A 21,178-nucleotide genomic window follows, 5' to 3' on the forward strand; every position below is an offset into this window, starting at 1 on the left:
TTAAGTCATTTTTGGTATGTGTATAAAAGGCAGATTGTGAATATGTGATTTCAGAACATAAAACAGATCTTAAAATATTTTCAAAACTTAAAATACTTTGCTTTCATCTAATTATTCTTTATTGATAGGAATCAATAAAAATCATTTTTATATTCAACTCTCAAAAGAATATTAAGAAAAAACATGACATTCCTTACTATGCCCCTGTATTGATTAAATGAAAAGTGAGAACTTTATTACATAAGGACTATAATCAAACAGGCTTTTCAAAACATGGCTGTCTAATTTTTATTGTCAAGTTTTTCTAACTGGGCATAACTTTGTAATTTTTTAAAGGTTGAAAATTCTGAGACAAAAATCAATAAAAACCACCAAATTTGCTCTGTGAAAACACGTCGAGTCTCTAAATTCTGTTGTGAGCTAGGATGATGCTGACTTAGATCAATGTTTCTCAACCATGACAACTGTAGACTTTACAAAATGCCAACGGCCAGGCTTCCTTAGTCCTTCTCTATTAGAATTTCTGAGTATGAGTACTTCATTCCCTGTTAGATGAAGGATATAAGGTTATCATATTGTGCCTTTTACTTTTTTAAAAATAGTTATATTTCTCCTTATAAACATCATAGTTTGACATCAGTTCACACTTCACAGTATTGGTACAAGCTATACAAGTACATGGGCAAGAAATAAATATTCCATTATAATGTAATTTGAAATTAATACACTTGACTTGTGTATACTCTTAAGACAAAGTGGACATAGGGCTTTTAGATCATTGTTAAACTATAACTCTGAACACTAACTCATTCTGTAATTTTAATATAAATATAGAGTTGAGGAAGGTAGATGTTGGGTGCACAAACCAATTTAAATGCCTTCTTTCTTTCTTTCTTTTTTTCTTTGCAGTACCAAGGATCAAATTCAGGACCTTGTTCTTACAAGGCAGGAACAACGCCACTGAGCTAAATCCACAGCCCTATAATTATAAATTTTCAAATGTTATATTCAATCTATTTTCAGTGTGAAGCCATAAATACACCTACAGACATATAATATATAATATTGATAATTAATAATATAAAACATACATTATCTACCTAAAATTTCAATCATTTTTAGTGCAAGTTTTAAAAAATGAGTGGAGTGAATCACTCACTATAAGATGTATAAAATAATAGTAAGTAAAGGTCTTCAACATGATCTGATTTAGTTTCATAATTTTAATCTTGATTATGTGAATAAGAGTCATCATTAAAAACATTAATTGCTATGACAATTTATTAGTTCATGCTACTCGATTAGTTTTTAAGAAAACAATAGTCATATGTTAGAGAACAAGTTCACACATATTTAATAAAGATGTCAGTTATCAGATTTAAACACCCCACTGACACAAGCTCTGAAAGCCACCAGTCAGGACACTTGTAGCTAGTGATGTGGTCAGTTGTCCAGCTCTCCTTTTCCTCCTAGCTCAACAGTCCTGCTCACTCACCCTTAAGAATTCCAGCCATTGCTGCAAACTAAATAGATTTGGAGAGAAATGTAAACCTCCCACACAAGTGAAATTTTATATTAATGATTGAAGGTATATTCTGAAGTGGAAGATGACTCTCCTTTTCCTCCATTGGAATGTCATTTCTCTTCTGACCTTTTCCTTACTGTGTTTCATAATCATTAGGCTATCATATATCAGCTATCTCCCTGCTGTTGACCTTCGGTCCTCCTCATAGCCATTTACCCTCCTGAGGCCAGGTCTACCTTTTAATTCTAAGCCACCAGAGATTCTTGGCACAGCTTCCATTCACACACCTGCTGGTACCTCTTCTAAAAATTGCCCCAACTCTAAACTTGACTCTCTAAATGACTTTTGCTTCTTAGCACCAAAGAATATCCACATTAGCTCCTAGTGTAGTACTACTGTGTAGTACATATTACTTTAGGCATTATCTGTGGATCTTCCAGGCCATGATCTACAATCTGAGATACAAGGCTGAGCACAAGGTGTCCACACTTCTAAGTACACCATGGTTTAGCCGGGAAGCATCATCTAGGCAGTCGCTGAACTGTTGAATGTGAAGTAAAAGGAAGCTGTACTAAATACCTGGGACCGCAAAGTAGAGGATGACTAGAGAGGAGGAACGGGGGGCTACTTTCCAAGACCTGACATTTCAGATTAGTCTAAATGGACAATGCCAGGTCTAACAGCAGAAAAAGTTTGGGGCAGGGTAGCATGTATTTTAAAATGCATTTTATGCGAAGGTAATTGTATTTAGAAGGCCCAAATGACTACTGATTCCACCTTAACTATATAAAACCTGTTATGGCTTATATCTAGATGTCCCTTCAAAGCCTCATGCACTCATAGATGGAACTTTTGGGAAATGAATGGATCATAGATGTGTGTCATTGAGTTAGTCCACTGATGAATTTATTGCTTGGTGTGATGTTGGGAAGTGAACCTCGCTAGGAAGAGGCAGGTCACTGGGAGTGGCCTGGAATGAGAGCTATCCCTCATTCTGCTTTGCTTCCTACCTGTCTTGCCATAAGCTCTTTCTCCTCTATCATGCCCCTCTGCTATAGCACCCTGCCTTGGAACCAGCCAACAACTGCCTAAAACCTCTGCAAATGGTGAGCTTAAATAAACTTTTCCTCTTTTACTTCTAAGTGCCCATTATTTTGTCTCAGCAACAACAACAAAAAAAATATGACAGGGGAAGGGAAATTATGAAACATTTAGAGATAACTGGCCACTAGTTCTGAAATAGCACTGACTCCAAGGGATTCAAAATGTCATTACATCCCTCCAATACCAATAGGGGCCTATGGAGGTCAGGAGATCAACAGTTTTAGCAAAGGTCTGACTCACAGCAGGTCCAGGATAAATCTCTGGACACATCCTGCAATTATTTCCCCAGGTCCAGGATGCACAACTGTAACAGATAGACTTAGTACTTGGCAGAATCCTTGCATTGGTTCCCTAACCTGTAGTGTGAAGGTTATTATGGTTGGAAAGCCCCAGTAGAAGACATTAGAGTTGGCTTTACATGGGAAAACAAAATAAAAACCAAAACAATATCTCATCCCTGGAAAGACTGCAGAAATTAGGGCCAATCAAGGACTAGAAAGATGCAGTAGAGGTAGTTCTCACCACATTCCTATTTAATTCTATTTGGCCTGTGTAGAAGACTTTTGGGTCTTGCAGAATCATTATGGTTTTACCAAAAGTTGAATCGAGTGATGACTGCAATTGCAGCTGCTTTACCAGATGTGATTTTCTGAAAGCCAAGGGAGTACAGAATGGGGAGCAGAAGAAGATAGGTATAAATACCAGCCATGAACCTGTGATCTTTTACAGAAATGAGGGCTGTAATTGTAATTATTCTTCTTAATGTTTCCTTTGTAACATTATGTTGATAGAATATTGGTTCTTAAGTGTTGTCAGAACTATATACAATGTTTAAGTTGTAAAATGTTGGTGTAAAAATCACCCAAAGAAATTGGTTCTTTCATGTTGTTAAAGCTCTATTATGTTTAAATTATTAAATTTTAGGTGTAAACATCACTCAAAGAAAAACTGTGCCTTCTATTCTTAAGAAGGAATTAGTGCATTTTCATTTGTATGCAGAATAGTTGTATCAGGTTAGGTGTAATTATTAACTTTTCTTTGTATCTGGAGACTAGGAATGGCTTACGGAAACATTTCTGGGTGTCAAACTGATAAGGGATGGATGGTGATGATTAACTATTTTATCAACTTGAGTAAGAAACTCCCAGCTGATTGGCTTAGAAAAGCAACTGGTGCACTTACTGAAGAGTGAAGACCCACCCTGAGTGTGTGTTACACCAAACAGTAAGTGTGTAGATTGAGTGGAATAAAAAGGGAAAACTCTTGCTTCTGTTTCTTCAGAACAGTTTCATTTTCCACCATTGCCTTGGACATCTGTCTCCCGGTTTCCTGCACTGATTTTCCAGTGTTACAGCACAGATTCTTTACCCTCCAGCACAGACCCCTAAGCTTCCCAATATGGACTTTCAGGGGACTCTATAATGAGCTCCAGGTCTTAGAATTTTGACTGGATCCTTCAGATCTCTAGCATCCAGGCAACTCTTTTATAATCTTTCTCACCTAATTCTGCAGGTGGCCATTTTAAGACTACCTTATAAATGCATATCTTATATTGTCTGTTCTCCTATGAGTGCTGATTGATATAAGTTTTATTTGCATATTTTCTCCATTCTTTTTAAAATTTCTATTTCCTAATTATCTCTAGCACAGTTTAAAACATGAATACCTAATTCTAGCCCCAATTCACTGAATTCACTCTCCATGAAAATAACATACCTAAGGGCCAGGGATTTAGCTCAGTGGTTCCGCTGTCTGCCTCGCAAGTGCAAGGCCCCAAGTTCGATCCCCAGTACCAATAATAAATAAATAACATACCTAAGCAAAGCATAATCTCCAAATGAATAACTTAATAGATTATATACCAATAAGTACCACAGTTAAATCTTTGAGAAACAAAAATAAAAGAATGTCAAAAATGAAAGAACATAGAACACATCCTAGATGGATCAAATACTCAAATATAATAATGAAAACTCTAGAAATATAGGCTTAGATACAATGTGGGGATTTTTAAAATCTTGCTATAGGAATAGTTTAAATATGACAGCAACATCAGAAAGTACAAAGTTTAACCAATTTGATTTAGTTAAAAAAAGAAACAGATTTTGGCAAATGACAATGGAAACAAAAAACACCACTATAAATTTGACACTTAAAATCTACTTTATACTCTTTTTTCTTCTATCTCTGCGATGAAATACTAGAGATCAGGTGTCCCCATTAGTGACAAAAGTGACAGCTCTGGTGTGAGTATGTGGTGGGGATCCCTTTGGCTTCTTTGAGGCCCAGCCAGTGGAGACCCTAAGGAGACGGGAGTGGCATCAGGGTGAGTCTGTTCCTTGCTTTTGCCTTGGTGCTTTCCTAGAATTTACGGTGCCTCTTACTAAATATTCACATTCTTCTTAAAAAAAACAGTCTTCCTCCCCTTTTCTCTTTGTGTACTGGTAGACAACTCCAATTTAGTACGTGATTTCCTGTAGTTCCCTTCCCCCACTTTCTGAAACAAGGTCCTGTGAGTTTCCTAAGTGTCTGTTTTCTCAAATGACCCCAATTTTTGCTGACTATCTTTTCTGTTGTGACCCTGAGATGTACATTAGAGAACTGCAGGGACCATAAAGATTAATATTGAGAATGTATATCATAAGTAAATAAGTGATGTGAATAATAGTTGTATTTGTTGACAGTTTATTTCTTGCTACTCATTGAAAAACATATTGTGAGAACTATGACAATAAGAACAAAGACAATTGATGAATTGTCAAAGCAATCATACAAAGACAATTTTGCAAATAAGTAAACTAAATCTCAGAGAGATGAAACAACTTGTGCAGGGTCACATGATCAGGAATGGAGTTATTATATAGATCTCATCTGACTACAAATTCATAGTCTTAACTATGCTGCTATCCTCAGAAGGGTGAAAAGAGTGATTTGACTAACAGTCGCAATAAACTAGTGCCTAAAACATTTATCATATGCCAGGACATTTTCTAAGATTTTATTTATATTCACTCATCTAATCTTCAGAAAGACTTTAATAAGGTGAAAGGGCTAGGCAGCATACTCAGGCTCTTATATATAAAAAATTCTTTCAAAACTAGATACAATGATTTGAGAAGCAGCGACCTTTACCTTTGTAATTTTTCTCAGTAATGGGAGCAAAAAAGGTAGAGTTCTACAAAATAAATATAAGTAAATATGCTAATGTATCAAGTTTTAAAAGAATTGATAAACATTGATAAATGCTTTTGTGTTTAGTATTGACCACAATCATCAAAATCATCAATTTTTTGAGATAGTATCTCACTATGTAGCTGGAAATCATCTCAAAACTCCCAGCAAACTCCTGAATCAGCTTCCCAAATGCCGGAATCATAGGCATGCATCACTAAGACTGGCAATATTATAAAAAAACAGTACTTTGGATGAGGCAGAGGAAGTTGGGCAGTGTCATAGGCTCTGGGTGGAAGTGTAAAGTAGAACATTCCTTGAGAACATCGTCAAATATTCTGTCAGACAAACTATGAAATCAAGCAGTAAAACTGAAATTAAATTCCCCAAATATTCTTATTAGCAGGGAGATGTGTCAGTATTAGATTTTTTCCTATTTAAATTAAATCTAGCTAAATTTTCACATGGCATAAAGTACAGATATAAGATGTTTACTGAACTGTGAACAGTTAGTACTTTTGTGTACGGCCAGTGGTGACCATTGCGGGACCCGTGTTAAGGTAAAATGCGTTTCAGCCATCTGTAGGAGGAATGTTAATTTCCACTGGTCCACTGAGCCAGATGCCTGCCTGGCACCTGCCTGAAGTTGCCGGTTATACTTCAACTATTTTCAATCAGAAAATAGAAATTTTGAAATAAATGATAGCATACTCTATTAATTTGTCATACTCAATACACAATTAAGTTCATGGTTTAACTATCTGATTCTAATCTGCAGTAATAAATACAATTGACTTTGACTCTTTTGTCAAAGTTAGGCCACATGATTAATTACCTAAACTATTTTCCACCAATATTCTTAGCTCTATTCTTACATAAGATCCTCCCAGGAATTCTCTAGTGCTTGATCAATTTCCAAATTCCTAGCCTTCAGTCCTGCATCCAGCATAATGAGCTCTTTAGGAGACTATCATACAGTTTTGTGGGTGGTTTCTAAACTCAGTGTGTCCAAATTCAAACACTACTTCTTTTTTTTTTTGCTCATGTTCAGATCTGTCTCTCACTTACTTAAAAAAATAATTCCAAAACATTCACCACTGTGTTCAGACATTCTATCCCATATTCCTCACTCATGTTTGTACACTTAATTAAGAAAATTAAAAGCATCAACACAAAATACCTCAGACTAGAAGTATCTTACTGTCATCTATATTGTGTATTTTTAAGTCAACTTTCATTTGGGGTTTTAATCACCCCCACTTCTGCTTCTTTTGAGACTTTTCTCCATCTTCTTTACAGTCTCAAGATATTCCTCTCTATTACTTCTTCTCCTTGAAATGTCTTTCAGCCCATCTTCCCACATACGTGAAGCACTATACTCATTTTTCCTTATCTTCTACTCACTTGCCACTACACTCAGCTGTCTTCACTTTTCTGAAACTACTTGACCAAAGTGATAAGAGCCCAGGCCATCTGTTTTTCTAAATCCAAAGGATATTTCTTGTACTTCCTTACTTACTATCTACTGCTTTGATGTATTTTTGCACAGTTTTCTTTTTGAAAAAAAAAATTTGGTAAATCCATTATTAATCTGGTGTATTCTCTATGTCTTTTCTGATTATCCACTGAATTTCATTAGATAGCTGTCCTTTTCAGATATTCTAAGTTCATTAGCTTTATATTCCCCCCAATATATTTCCCTGAAAATTACATAATCACTTCCTATGGCAACATTTGCCAAATCATTTTCTGTATTCTCAGTTGAGGGAATTGATTAATATTTAACTAGGTTCTGTCTCTTAAAATTTCCATATCACCTCTCAACATCATCACATTAGAGACCAAGTTTCAACATGTGAACTATTGTAGGGCACACACGTATCTAAACTGTAGGAAGGAGGAAATTGGAAAACGTGACAAGGAGAATGAAAGACAATGGGATACACGTGAAACTATATCAAATAGTATTGTAAGCAATTAAAATATCAGGAAACAACATGAATCACAAAAGTTACCAAAACTTGCAGTATTTAAAGAACCTTAGAGAAAAACGTGGCTGAAGAAAGTAGGAATGAATGCTACTTTAAGTCAAATAATAATACTGATGTGAACATTGGATTTTGAAATCTTGAAAGTCATTCATGACCTGCACAAGGATGATATCAGTGAACTAGTGAGGGCACTGACCCTATTACAGAAAGTGAGAGGACAAGCTGAGAGGAAATGGAATCTGCAACTGCAGCTGACACTTTTAAAAAGTTGTGTAACCAGAGGTAGGAAAACAAAGTTAAGTAACAACCAGAAGAGGAAGTGAGTTAAAGAGATACTAAAGTGAGTTAAAGAGTATTTGTGATTGGGTTTGCTTTTATTTTGAAGGTGAAACTACTTCATATTTTTTGTAGATTTCTGAAAGGCAACATTGTCAAGTCTTTACCCTTGGAACATGAAAGCTTTTCTACATCTCTTCGCTCCGTTTCCCAACAATTATTAGAAGCTACCAGATTTAATTCTAGTATCTTTGATCTAGCTCCTTCTCTCCATCTTTGTTACTACTGTTTTGTTTCAGACATTTACTTAGATCATTGTTTGTGCTTTTTTCCTCAATCCTTCTTGCTAATTATCATTTTCATTAGACCATGTTTTCAGTACATAATCATTATATTCATCATGGGGAGTTGATATATGTACATATCTTAATGTTTTTCAAATTCATTAAATTGAAACCAGAGTCAAATCAAACTGATAAAATTTCAACTATTTTAATACATTCAGTGAGAGAACTCTTGCCACTGAGAATAGAATTAATTTAAGGCATTGCCACTTTGGATAAGAACTGTTATCAAATTACTTAGCCATCTCATTTCTTACTTTAATTTTTTCCTGAATACATTTATTGTTTTAATCTGAGGTATGCCTCTGACAGACCTATTTCCTATTCTTTTAAATATATTAATTTGAGTCATTTGTAGGAAAATAGATGCAACTTCAGACCATAAATTTAAGTGAAATAAATCAAATATAAAAGATTAAATATCTCATAGTTTCTCTATTAGAAACCCAAAGTATAAATAACTTAAAGAGCAAAATAAAAGATAGATAATAGAAAACAGAAAGTCTTTTGCATATGAGAAGAGAACCAGGATATGTAGGGAGAGGGGAGAGAAGAGAGGGGAAGAGGAAATAAAAATAATTTGTTTTATGTACATGTACCCGCTACCTATAATGAATGTAATCATTGTGTACTGCAAATGTATACTAACAAAATTAAAAGCTTAAAAATATTATTTAAAATTCTAATATTATAGAATGTCGTGTCCATGGCAACTTCAATGTGTATATATGCATGTATAATTTTTTCATTGGATCTAAATGAGACTGCATGAACATTTGTCTCTATCACTCTTGTGAGGCCCTTTAGCATCCCCCTTTATATGACTCATTTGTGTGCTTCTGCTGTAGATTTAGCTCATGCCATGGAGGCAGTGACGTAAGGGACTGAATTCTAGCTCACTATGCAGACCTTCAGTGACTCTTACATTTTATAAATGTCCTTTCCCAAATGGAGCTTTGGGACAATTTATTATAGCGGAAAAAATATATTTCAGACTTGAAGACAAAAGAAATAGCTTTAAAATCCCAGAAATAATATACATTGGCTTCCTGCCCCCTAATTCACCTAGGCTCTCTGAGCCAGTTTCTTCAACTATAAAAAAATCACTGTAAAACACAGTAAAAATAATTACTGTATGGTGTTATAAATATTTACATATGTCTTGAAAAATAAAATGCATACTATTTATAAAACTATATACATATGTTAATGCCTAGAAAACTATTAAATGGTCCATGAATGATGACTCTTTTATCAACAAATTTTTTATCTGTTTACTCCATAGAGGTTTATTATGTGCAAATTATGACACAGACACGGTTCTAGGCTTTAGAATCTAGCAAGAGGCAACACAAATATGATTCTCAACTGTCACAGCCTTTATAGTCTCTAATGGGGAAGACCAAGGGTTAGCAATTACCCAATCTGTTACTTAATTTCAATTGTGAAAAGTACAACCAAGAAGCATAGTGTTATATAAAAGCATCAAACTTCCGCTCATAGATTTTTTTTTCATTGCCTCCCTGAAATGTTCTTTGAGTACCATTTAGGCATTAGCTCAAGAATATTGCTTTTGACTCCAAAATAATCCATTAGTGATCAATATACATTAAATACCCAATAAAGAATAGAACTGGTTCGATGTTCCAGGATTTGCTTAGAGGAATAACATAGTTGTGGGTTGTCAAGGAGCTGATTAATGGAAAGTAGCATAGCAAATGGGTAAATGAAAAATAAAAATGATGGAAACAGGGATTTAAAGGAGAACATTCACAGTTTGAAGATGGTTTCTGAATTAGATCTTTCAGAATGAATAAAAGTTTGAAGCAAGTGCTCATCCCAAAATCTTAACTTTCACTAATACTACACATTTTAAATTTCAAAAATCTTCTCTCCTATCCAACATACTCTACATTACATATTTGTCACTCAGATTGTTGAAAAGATTTCCATGTGGCTTTGTCCTCCAATCCTTTCTGCTTTGTAAGGTGAGCTTTGTAAAAACACAACTAGGATCTTAGTGCATTCTTGCATTCAATCTTTCATCAATTTATAAGCTTTTGAATAAAGCCTAGCATTCTTGACATAGCATTTGAGCTCCTTTATGATTCCAGTGCCATGGTCTAACACACTGCATGCTAAAATCTGATCATTGCAATGTATGAATTCTCACTGTCCCTATTCTATCATACCAGTGGGCTTCTATCTATTCTCCTACATTGTATTTTCACAAATCTTATTGTGCTTCCACATTCAGATCACATGCACTCTTTTATGGGGAGACTTTCCTGACTGTTCCAGTTTCTAAAAGGAGTGTTCATCTGCTGCCATAAAACTATCAGTCTACCTATACCTTAACAGCTGTTGCCTCTATCACCTTTACTGTCACTGCACCCAATTAGATTTGTACCAAAAAGGCTGTTTGTATTTATCTTCCCAATGCCTAAAAGATTTCCCAGCATTATATGCACAAAAATGCTTACATGAATAAATAAATGATTTATTGAAATCAAAGAGGTAGTCTAAGTATTAAAGTCGTAGTATTAAACTAAGTGATGTGGCTGAAGACATTATTTGAATAATATATATGTGTGTATATGCATGTGTGTGTGTACACACACATATATGTTGGCAAGGGCAGAAATTTTCTAAAGCACAGCAAGAGACAAAAGTAGGGAGAATCTGGATCAGGACCATTAGGTGGAACTCACTGGGAGCACAAAAAATCCCTTTTTTGGGCCATCTAATCCAGTAGCCACTGAGACTACTGGGCATGGAATGTGATTACTATGGTTGAGGAATTAAATTTTAAATTGTAGTCTATTTTAATTTATTTACTCTGAGATTTAAATGTTAATCGTGTGTGCTGAACAGGGAAACGGAACATTATTAGAACCTCTATAGTGAGTCCTAGTCTCCTGTGAGCCCCGACAGCTCAAGGAGAAATAATTAATATATACAGACAGAAATAAGACTAGAAGAGAAGCTGAGCAGCTTTTGTCTGATCCTTGCTGCTCTGGACAACAAAGCCCCACCGAACTGGAGTTTGCCACACCTTTATTCAGAGCATAAGCAAAACAAAAGTAGCAATCGACTCAGAGGGCGTGGTGATGATCCTAGAACAATCAGGAGTGGTGCAGATGAAGATTTGGTTTCTCCCCGGATGTCATCAACTGATGTAGTAGTGCCCTGGAGCATCACCGTATCTGGGGACCTGTAGACTGCAAAGCCAGGCCCTAATGATTTGATTATTATACGATACGTGTCTTCCTCCATTCCGATAAATAACTTCCTTCTTCCCCTTAGTTTCCACTTCCTACCTCTTGTGTCATTAGTCATGAGACCTGCGCACGAACAAGGCTTGGCTGCATAGAAAATAAATGTCCAAGAGTGGCCCGAGTGGCTGCCAATGAAGCTGACGCAATCCCCGACCCGCCTACAGCAGTCACCCAACATATAACCAAGCCCCTTCCTGTTTCCTCTTTCTCTTGTTCTCTTTTCCCCCGAGGAGAGGAGGCCATCTTGCCACCTCGGCTCCTTAATAAAGATCTCTCATAGGAGCTCTGTCGGTGTGCAGTGGTCCTTGGCAGGCGCCAGTTTCTTTCAATTATGAAATTATTTTTTCCCAAAATCATATAGAATGACTCCTGACAATCATGGAGTCTATAATGTTGAATAGCAAAAAAAAAAAAAAAACACAAATTTTCAGAAATCCCTGAATGTCAAGGTAATGTGGTAGTGCTTTCTGTAGGCGATACAAGAAATTAAAGTGTTCTAGGAAGTAAATGAATATAATCCAGTGTCCCAATGACTTGTGAAAGCTAAATGCTTAAAAGCAATGATATAATGGTATGAAAATTATATATTGTAATTGGTACTCTGGTTTATTCATTTCAGAAATTTTACTTGTCTCTCACTGTAACTGTGTAAAGAGGTGAAGATAATGGACAATAATTTTTTATCTAACTTACTAATGTAAAGTGATAATGTATTTTTGGAAATATACTAATAGAATTGTATCAAAAAGCTTGAATGTCAACTGTTTTAATTATCTTATTAATTGCATACTAAAATGTACTATGTGTAATTTTGAAAATATTTGGACTTTTATTGATATATTTCATATAATAGATAAATAATATGCTCAGCAGTTTTTATCTGCATCCAAATAAATTTTGATATTTTGCAGCTACAAGGCAGTAGGTTGAGCATAAGGTAATCATATACCTTTTATTTCTGGGGATCGTCCCAATTACACTTGATGCAAATATTAATAGATTTCTTACTTTCACTTTCTTTGTCAACAGTCTATATTTGAATGATAAATCATGCAGTAACTGTGCATGCTTAGTACGAAATGCTGCATACTTTCCATTCCTTTTAGAAAATATGAACATTTATACTAAACATGTCCAATAACCTGCTTTTTATATTACTTTCTCTTCCAACAAAAACTTGAACAGAGAACATGAGCTTTTTGGGAAGCAAGGTAAACAGCATTTGAAGGCTGAGGCAAAAGTACTCAGAACCCATTTGAAATGCTGATGATCAACTGTGAAATCAACATCTAAAATCTGTAGAGACAATTGTATATTCCTCATATGGTTTGTCAAGATTACATTTAAATGATGTATAAAACACTCAGCTTAGTTCTTGTCAGAGCTTGATTAGTGATTGCCAGTTGTTTTAATTCTTTCTGATATATAAATTTTTCATCTTTAATTGAGTTTATTGGTACATTTTAGGGATACAGTACAGTTACATTCATTGTTGGGATCTTGTACCTCTACATGGCAGGTCTTGGTTCTCATTTTTCCCCTTGTCCCTGCCCTCCCCTCACCCCCTCCTCCCCTCCCCATCTACAAACACTTTATTTTCATCTTTTCATTATCTCACATTTTTTTCTTTTCCCTTATTACCCTTCCCCTACTCATCCCACCTTCCCTACACCTTTAGCTCCTTTCTTCCCTTTTCGAAATGTGAGTAATCTTATTCGGATCTTACGTATTATTGCAGATTATTCTTTCTGATATTTTGACGTTCACTACTTTTTTTTCTTAAACAAATTTTTTATTAAGTTTATTAGTGCAATTTAGATATACATAATGATCACATTCATCATAGGGACTTTGTCCTTGTACATGTAATATCTTGATTCCTCTTCCTTTCCCATTTCCTTCCCTTCTCTTTGACCTTTCTTCCTCTCCTTATTTACCAAGCTATATTTCCATTTTATCCTTCTTTTCTCATGCTTTTCTTTTTTCTTCCTTCCTTTGCCCCAACCTCCTCGCTAGTCCCCTTTCCTTTTGAACAGTTTCTTTCTATTTCACAATATCTATTATACATGCTTGTTTTTTATTTTCACTTTCATTTTCTCACACCAGAGAGACATAATAACCAAGTGTGCCAGATTTATTTCACTTAAGAGTGTGGTCTCAGGGTGCATCCACTTACCTAGAAATTTGTCAAATGCATTCTCCTTTATGGCTGAGTAGTACTCAACTGTATTAAAAAAACATGCTTTTTATTCATTCATCAGTTGATGGGCATTTTGGATGTTTCCAAAGTGTGCTTCTATAAACATGGGAGTGCATATATCACAGTGGTGCAATACTTCTAATTCTTTCAGAAGATACCCTGAAGGTGGAACAGCTGGGTAAAATGGAACCTCTAATCCTAGTTTTCTGAAGAATCTTCACACTGATTTTCACAGTGGTTGTACTACATTTTCTACCAAGAGTGGAGAAGGGTTCCTTTTTCCACACAGCTCCACCATCATTTGTTAGTGGTTAATTTTTTGATAATACCCATTCTCTGTAGAGCAAGATGGAATCTTCAGTGTTATTCTAATTTGTATCTCTTGAATAACAGTGAAGTTCAACCAAACTTCCATCACAAGAGAAATACTACAAAGAATCAACAACTGGGATCTCATCTTATTAAAAAGCTTTTTTCACAGCAAAAGAAATCCTGACAGAGTGAAAAGACAATACACAGGGTGGGAAAATTTTTTTCATCAGTTGTTCCTCAGACAAACAACTATTATTTAGAATTGAAAAATGTCGGAGTCCCCAAATTTAAAAACCCAATCTGAAAATGGGCAACTGAGATAAATACACATTTCTCGGATGAAGAAACACAAACAGCAAATAAATATGAAAAATGTTCAGTACTGCTGTTGATCTCATTCTAGAGTGAGGTTTGTCAAGCAAGCCCAACATTAGGTAGCTCAAGTGGTCTCAATCTTAAACAGGACATGCAAGGCACCATGAGACTGATTTTCTGCCTCCTATTTTGAATATTTTTTAACAGACAAGGCAGATACAAAGCCACATTAACCTGAATAGACCTCAGGAATAGGAAGCAGTATTTCTGTAGATTCTACTACTTCTCAAGGAGGAATCTCTGCATTTATGTGTATTTCTATAGTTCTTCCCATTTTACTGCCTATTTGCATACTCAAAGCAGATTTGCTCAAATCATTTTGAATTACGGAAGCATTAAAACTTAGACTAAGTGTCCTAGTTATTTTATTTAGAAATTATTCCTGCCTCACAAATCGTGATAAACATAATGTTTAGAAAAGTACTGTTTCATAGTGTTTACAAAAATAGTAACATCAATAATTGAGCTAAAGATAATGATAGAAGGATTTTATTGGAGAAGTGTGGACAAATATATGAGAAAAAGAATAAAATAACCTCAGGATAATATATATATATAGATTTTAAAGGGAATTAATGAATTTGAGGGAAAAAGGAATAAAAATGTAAGAAATTTCAAGAAAAATGAAAGTTAAAATAATTTTAAAGTTAAAAGACCTAGAACCACATGAGGCTTTGGGAGGACATCTAGATAAAAGTCACAACAGTTGAAATTCTTGAAATTTTGCTCAAATATCTTCTAGTAGCTTTTGACTGAAAATCAGATCATCTAAAATATCACATGACAAAAGTTAGGAAATTCAATTAGAATTGTTATGAATTACCTAAAAGTCATGCCTGCCAATCTATGTTTACCAAGATGGGTATAGATTTACAATGATGGTACCAATGACTAATATGTTGTTTTTTGTTTGTTTGTGTCTGTTTGTCCATTTGTTTTGGTTTTTTGAGACAGGGTCTCACTATGTTGTTGAGACTGACCTGGAAATCACTATGTAGCCCAGGCTGGTCTCAAATTCACAGGGATCCTCCTGCCTCAGCCTCCCGAGAGCTGTAATTACATGCATGCACCACCACACCCAGCTGCAAAGGCTAATGTTTATTGAGTATTTTCTATCAGCCAAATACTGACCTGATGTTTTTCATACACTATCATATGCAATGTTTTTAGTAACCTTGTGTATAGATGGCATTATTATTATTATTGTTACCATTATGCAGATGGTATCTTTTGTCCATGATACCTTTACCACAATCCCATGAAGTAAGCAATAAGGCACTGGACATTAAATTAATTCCAAAAGGTTAAGTACTTCCTAATAGTAGAACTAGAAATTGAAACTACATATTTCTGATACACAAAGAGCCATGTTTCTACTAATATCCTTCATCTCAAATATCTGGAGGCCCAACTTTTTTGATGTTAATCAACTTATGTCATAATCACTCAGACTGAATAAAACCATTTCCACTATGTTATTCATTCATTTTACTGTGGGTCCATGAGATTTCCAATCTGTGAGAAATAATTTGGTCATTTTTTTTAATCCAGAAGCTTGCCAACAATTACAATAGAGTCTTTGAGACTTCTCAAAAATTTAAAGCAATATAATTTTTAATGACATTTATGTTATAAAATTACATGAGTTTTTTTGCAAATCAATCAAAATGTACAATAGAAACAAAGCCTAATTTATGGAATCATTAGCTGTATTTGTGAATATAACGATCATCACTTATCAGTTCTACTAATTTCTTCAAGGATCTGATCTGGGACTTGGGGAAAGAAAGTAACTTACATCTAGTCATAACAAAATGTTTGTCAGCCATACATATACGTTTTGTTTAATCTTATCAAATACTACATAAGATGTGCAATTACTTCATTTTTTACAAGTAAGGAAACAAGATTCAGGGTTTCAAAAACTTTTCTGAGTATATATGTTAAACACATTTAAAGACTAAAGCTTGAAGTTAGATTTCTATGACTGAATCTGTAATTTTATTTGCTCACATCTACTACATTCAATCATCCAGAAATATCAGTAATTTTTATTGAAGACTTTATATAACAAGATGACAGAACAAACTCAAAAATTAAATAGTGTGTATTATTAATTTAAGTTACAAAATTTTATTCTAATTTTGAATATTCAGCAAACTACAATCAAGGTTGATTTTAATGAGAATTTTAAAAATATAAAACAACATCACCCTTTTCATTATTTCATCTTGTTTGGAAAATATAGCTATTATTTATGACGTGTTATTTATGCTAAGATATAAAGAAATTGTTGCTGTTATTTAAAATGAATTAACATAGGGCTGGGATTTAGCTTAGTGGTACTGTGCTTGCCTTGCAAGTGCAAGGTCCTGAGTTTGATCCCTGGTATGGAAAATAATTAATTAATTTATTTATTTATAATAAAATGAATTAATATTTTAATCTCCAATGGAGAAAATATTGCTTACATTTTCCACAAAGCATTTTAGTATTCTCAAGAATTTTTAAAAGTTTAGAGGAACCCTAAGACTAAACATTTTAAAACTGTACTTTTAAGCCAGTATTAGTGTCTTCTAAATTTATAAACTCAATGGAAAAAGTGTAGCTCATTACCAACCTACCTACAGAAATCAGCCAAAGCCTAGGGGCTGGCTTTCTAAATCCAAGGGACTGATATCAGAAAATAAAAGCCCAATCTGAGTTCACAACTCGCACATGTGTTTGATATAATAGATACTCATTTTTGTTAACAAATATTTATAATACATCTGAGAGACCCTACAGAGTCGGAGTTTAGTGTGATCAACTTGGCTCCCACAGTCTTAGAGCTTATGATTTAAGAAGAGATAGCGATTTAAAACTAATCACACATCTAATAGTTGTTATAATTTCATTAACTATTACAAAAGATACCTAAAATTCCAGGCATGGAGAGGCAGATGAAGTAGGATCATGAATCCAGGCCAGCTGAATCTATACAAACAGTTTATTGCTGGTCTGGCTTGCATAAAAAGGCCCTGTTTTAAAAGAAACCACACACAAAGTACACACACACACACACACACACACACACACACACCTCTAAAATATTATAACATCCTACAAAGCATATATAAATGAATCTATTGACAAGTGCCTTCCTCTATGAGACAACACACCTCTAATATTATAACATCCTACAAAGCATATATAAATGAATCTATTGACAAGTGCCTTCCTCTATGAGACAAAAGAAAGAGCTTAGGCTCTTTGAATAAAGATTGAATTCTCACTGATCTGTACTCATTCTATATAGCACAAAATTATTATTCTCATAGTTATTGGATTCATAATTCTTTGACCAATGTCAATTTTCTTCAGTCTCCCTTTTCCAGGAGATAAATGACTTTTTTGTTAAAGCAGAATTCTCTGAATCTACACAGTGTCTGACACGTGGTGAGACACAGTCAATGCTCAATGATACATTTGTCAAGTAAATGAATGGAAAGGATGTCTACCCAGAAGGCTTAGTAGAGATTTCTACAAGGCCTAAAGGTATGTTGAACTTCTTTCAAATATGTAAAGCTGATATTCAAAAGGCAAAACAAGGCTAAGGATTTTTAAATTACAATTAATTTTTGCTAAGCAAGACTCTATTATAGTATATTTATTATAGTATTATAATAAGACTATTATAGTATATTTATATGCAAAATATGCACATTCAAAAAACTGTATTTTCTGAAGGTTGTAACATCTGTTGGTAAACAAAATAAGATCCTCAACTCATGAAGGTTACATTCCAGCAGTCATACAAAGATAAAACAATTCATAGCATACACAATTAAAATTGCAATATATTTGAAAAAGTTCAAAACAAAATATATATGACAACACTGTTAAAGGAATGTAATACTTTGCTTGAGATGCTATAACAAAACACTTTAGACTGGATGGCTTGAACAACTAGTTTTCACACAGATTTAAAGACTGGGAAGTCTAAGATCTACAGACCATTGATTTCTTTCAGAGTAAGAAGCCTTTTTCCTGACTTTCAGACACCTATCTCTTGCATTATTTCCATGGAGACAAAATGATTTCTCTTTTTATAAAGTCATTAATTCAAGTATGAGGGCTCCACCTTGGGGGTTCATTAAAACATTAATTACCTAACAAAAGACTCATCACCAAATACCATCAAAATGGGCATTAAGACTTCTCAGGTGAATTTTGGTGAGGGGACATTATCCACTGCATATAAAGAACAAAAGACATAATTTATACCTTAAGATAAGAAAATTATTACATTTTAGTTGAGAGAGGACCCTTATCTTAACACTACATAATTACCAAAACAAGCATTTGAATTAGACAACAAATTGAGCAGAGTCATTTAGAGTTATCCCAGGGATATGTTGAGGAGAAAGTTGAATAAGTAAAGCTAAGATAATTTAAGAAAAAAATTAAAATTTAGAAAATATTAACATCTGGCAAATTGGTAAGATATATAACATTGAGAACATTAGAATCTATATTTTTCCCAAATTAAACTATGGCAGTCATACTACAGTAGCAGAAAAATGTGAAGAATGGCTTACTTTACCCATTTCTTTTGCTAAATTTTATAGATGGCTGACAAATTTATTTTTTCTGCTGCTTTTGATGATATCTGTCTCAATCTGGAAAAAAATACTTATGAAGACAAGCTCACTCTTCCAGCACTAATGGCTTTTGAGATTCTAATTTGATGGGATATAGATAGAGTTTGTGAAGATTGGTGAGTTAACCAATTGTAATAGTTAGAAAACAAATTAAAAGTATAAGTTGTTATAAACATGGGTGCACATACTTCTCTGTGATACGATTCTTTTAGTTCTCTTGGAAAGGTACCCAGCAGAGGGATGGTTGGGTCAAATGGAACCTCCAGTCCAAGCTCTCTGAGGTATCTCCATATTGATTTCCATAGTGCTTGCACCAGTCTGCACTCCCACCAACAATGGAGAAGGGTTCCTTTCTCCCCACAACCCTGCCAACATTTGCTATTGTGTGATTTCTTGAATGCAGCCATTCTTTGTGGGGTGAGGTGGAATCTCAGTGTTGTTTTCATCTGCATCTCTCGAATGACCAGTGATGTGGAACATTTTTTCAAATATTTTCTTGCTGCTTTTACTTCTTTGTCTGAGAAATATCTGTTCATTTCGGATGCCCATTTTTGAATTGGGTCTTTATATTTGGGGGGGACTGATTGTTTTGAGTTCTTTATATATCCTTGATAATAGTCCTCTGTCTGAGGAACAGCTGATAAAAATTTTTTCCCACATTGTAGATTGTCTCTTAGTTCTGCTGATGGTTTCTTTTGAAGTACAGAAGCTTTTTAATAAGATGAGATCCCAGTTGTTGATTCTTTCTGCTAGTTCCCGTGCTACTGAGGATTTGCTCATGAAGTCTTTTCCTATGCCAATTTCTTCCAGAGTTCGGCCTAATTTACCTTCCAGCAAGTTTAATGTTTCTGTTTTAATATTTAGATCTTTAATCCATTTGGATTTTAATTTAGTGCATGGCGAAAGATAAGGGTCTAATTTTAATCTGTGGCAGGTTGACATCCAGTTTTTCCAACACCATTTATTAAAGAGGCTATCTTTCCTCCACTGAGGATGGTCAGCTCCTTTGTCAAAAATGAGGTAGCTGAGTACATCTGGATTTGTTTTTGTGTCTTCCAGTCTGTTCCACTGATCCTCAGGCCTGTTTCTTTGCCAGTACCATGCTGTTTTTATCACAGTGGCTTTGTAGTAGAGTTTCAAATTGGGAAATGTTATACTCGCTGCCATGTGTCTGTTGCCTAAGATAGCTTTTGCTATTCTAGGTCTCTTATGGTTCCAAATGAATTTTTGGATTCTTTTTTCTAGTTCTGTGAAATATAATGTTGGAATTTCAATTGGCATTGCATTGAATGTATACAGCAGTTTTGGTAGTATGGCCATTTTCACTATGTTGATTCTTCCTACCCAGGAGAAGGGGAGATCTTTCCATTTTTTTATATCCTCTTCAATTTCTTTTTTCAGAGTGCTATAATGTTCAGTGTAGAGATCTTTTGCTTCTTTTGTTAGATTGATGCCTAGATACTTCATTGTTTTGGATGCTATTGTAAAAGGAATTTTTTCTCTTATTTTTCTCTCAGTGAGTCTGTTATTTGTGTATAAGAAGGCTATTGATTTTTGGGTGTTCACCTTGTATCCAGATACTCTACTGAATCTGTCAATTAAGTCTAGAAGTCATTTGGTGGAGTCTTTTGGGTCTTCAATGTAGAAAGAGTATCATATCATCAGCAAATAATGACAGTTTAACTTCTTCCTTTCTTATCTTTATTGCTTTAATTTCTTTCTCTTGTCTAATTGCTGTGGCTAATGTTTCCAGAACTATATTGAAGAGGAGTGGTGATAGTGGGCATAATTGTGTTGTTCCTGATTTTAATGTGAAGGTTTTCAGTATTTGACCATTTAATATGATGTTGGCTGTTGGTTTTTCACAGATAGCCTTTATTAAGTTGAGGTAATGATCATCTATTCCAATTTTTTGCAGGGTTTTTATCATGAATGGGTGTTGAATTTTTATCAAATGCT

Source organism: Fukomys damarensis, unplaced genomic scaffold, assembly GCF_012274545.1.
Source record: "Fukomys damarensis isolate Sample0158 unplaced genomic scaffold, DMR_v1.0_HiC HiC_scaffold_33, whole genome shotgun sequence".
In the NCBI taxonomy this organism is placed as follows: domain Eukaryota; kingdom Metazoa; phylum Chordata; class Mammalia; order Rodentia; family Bathyergidae; genus Fukomys; species Fukomys damarensis.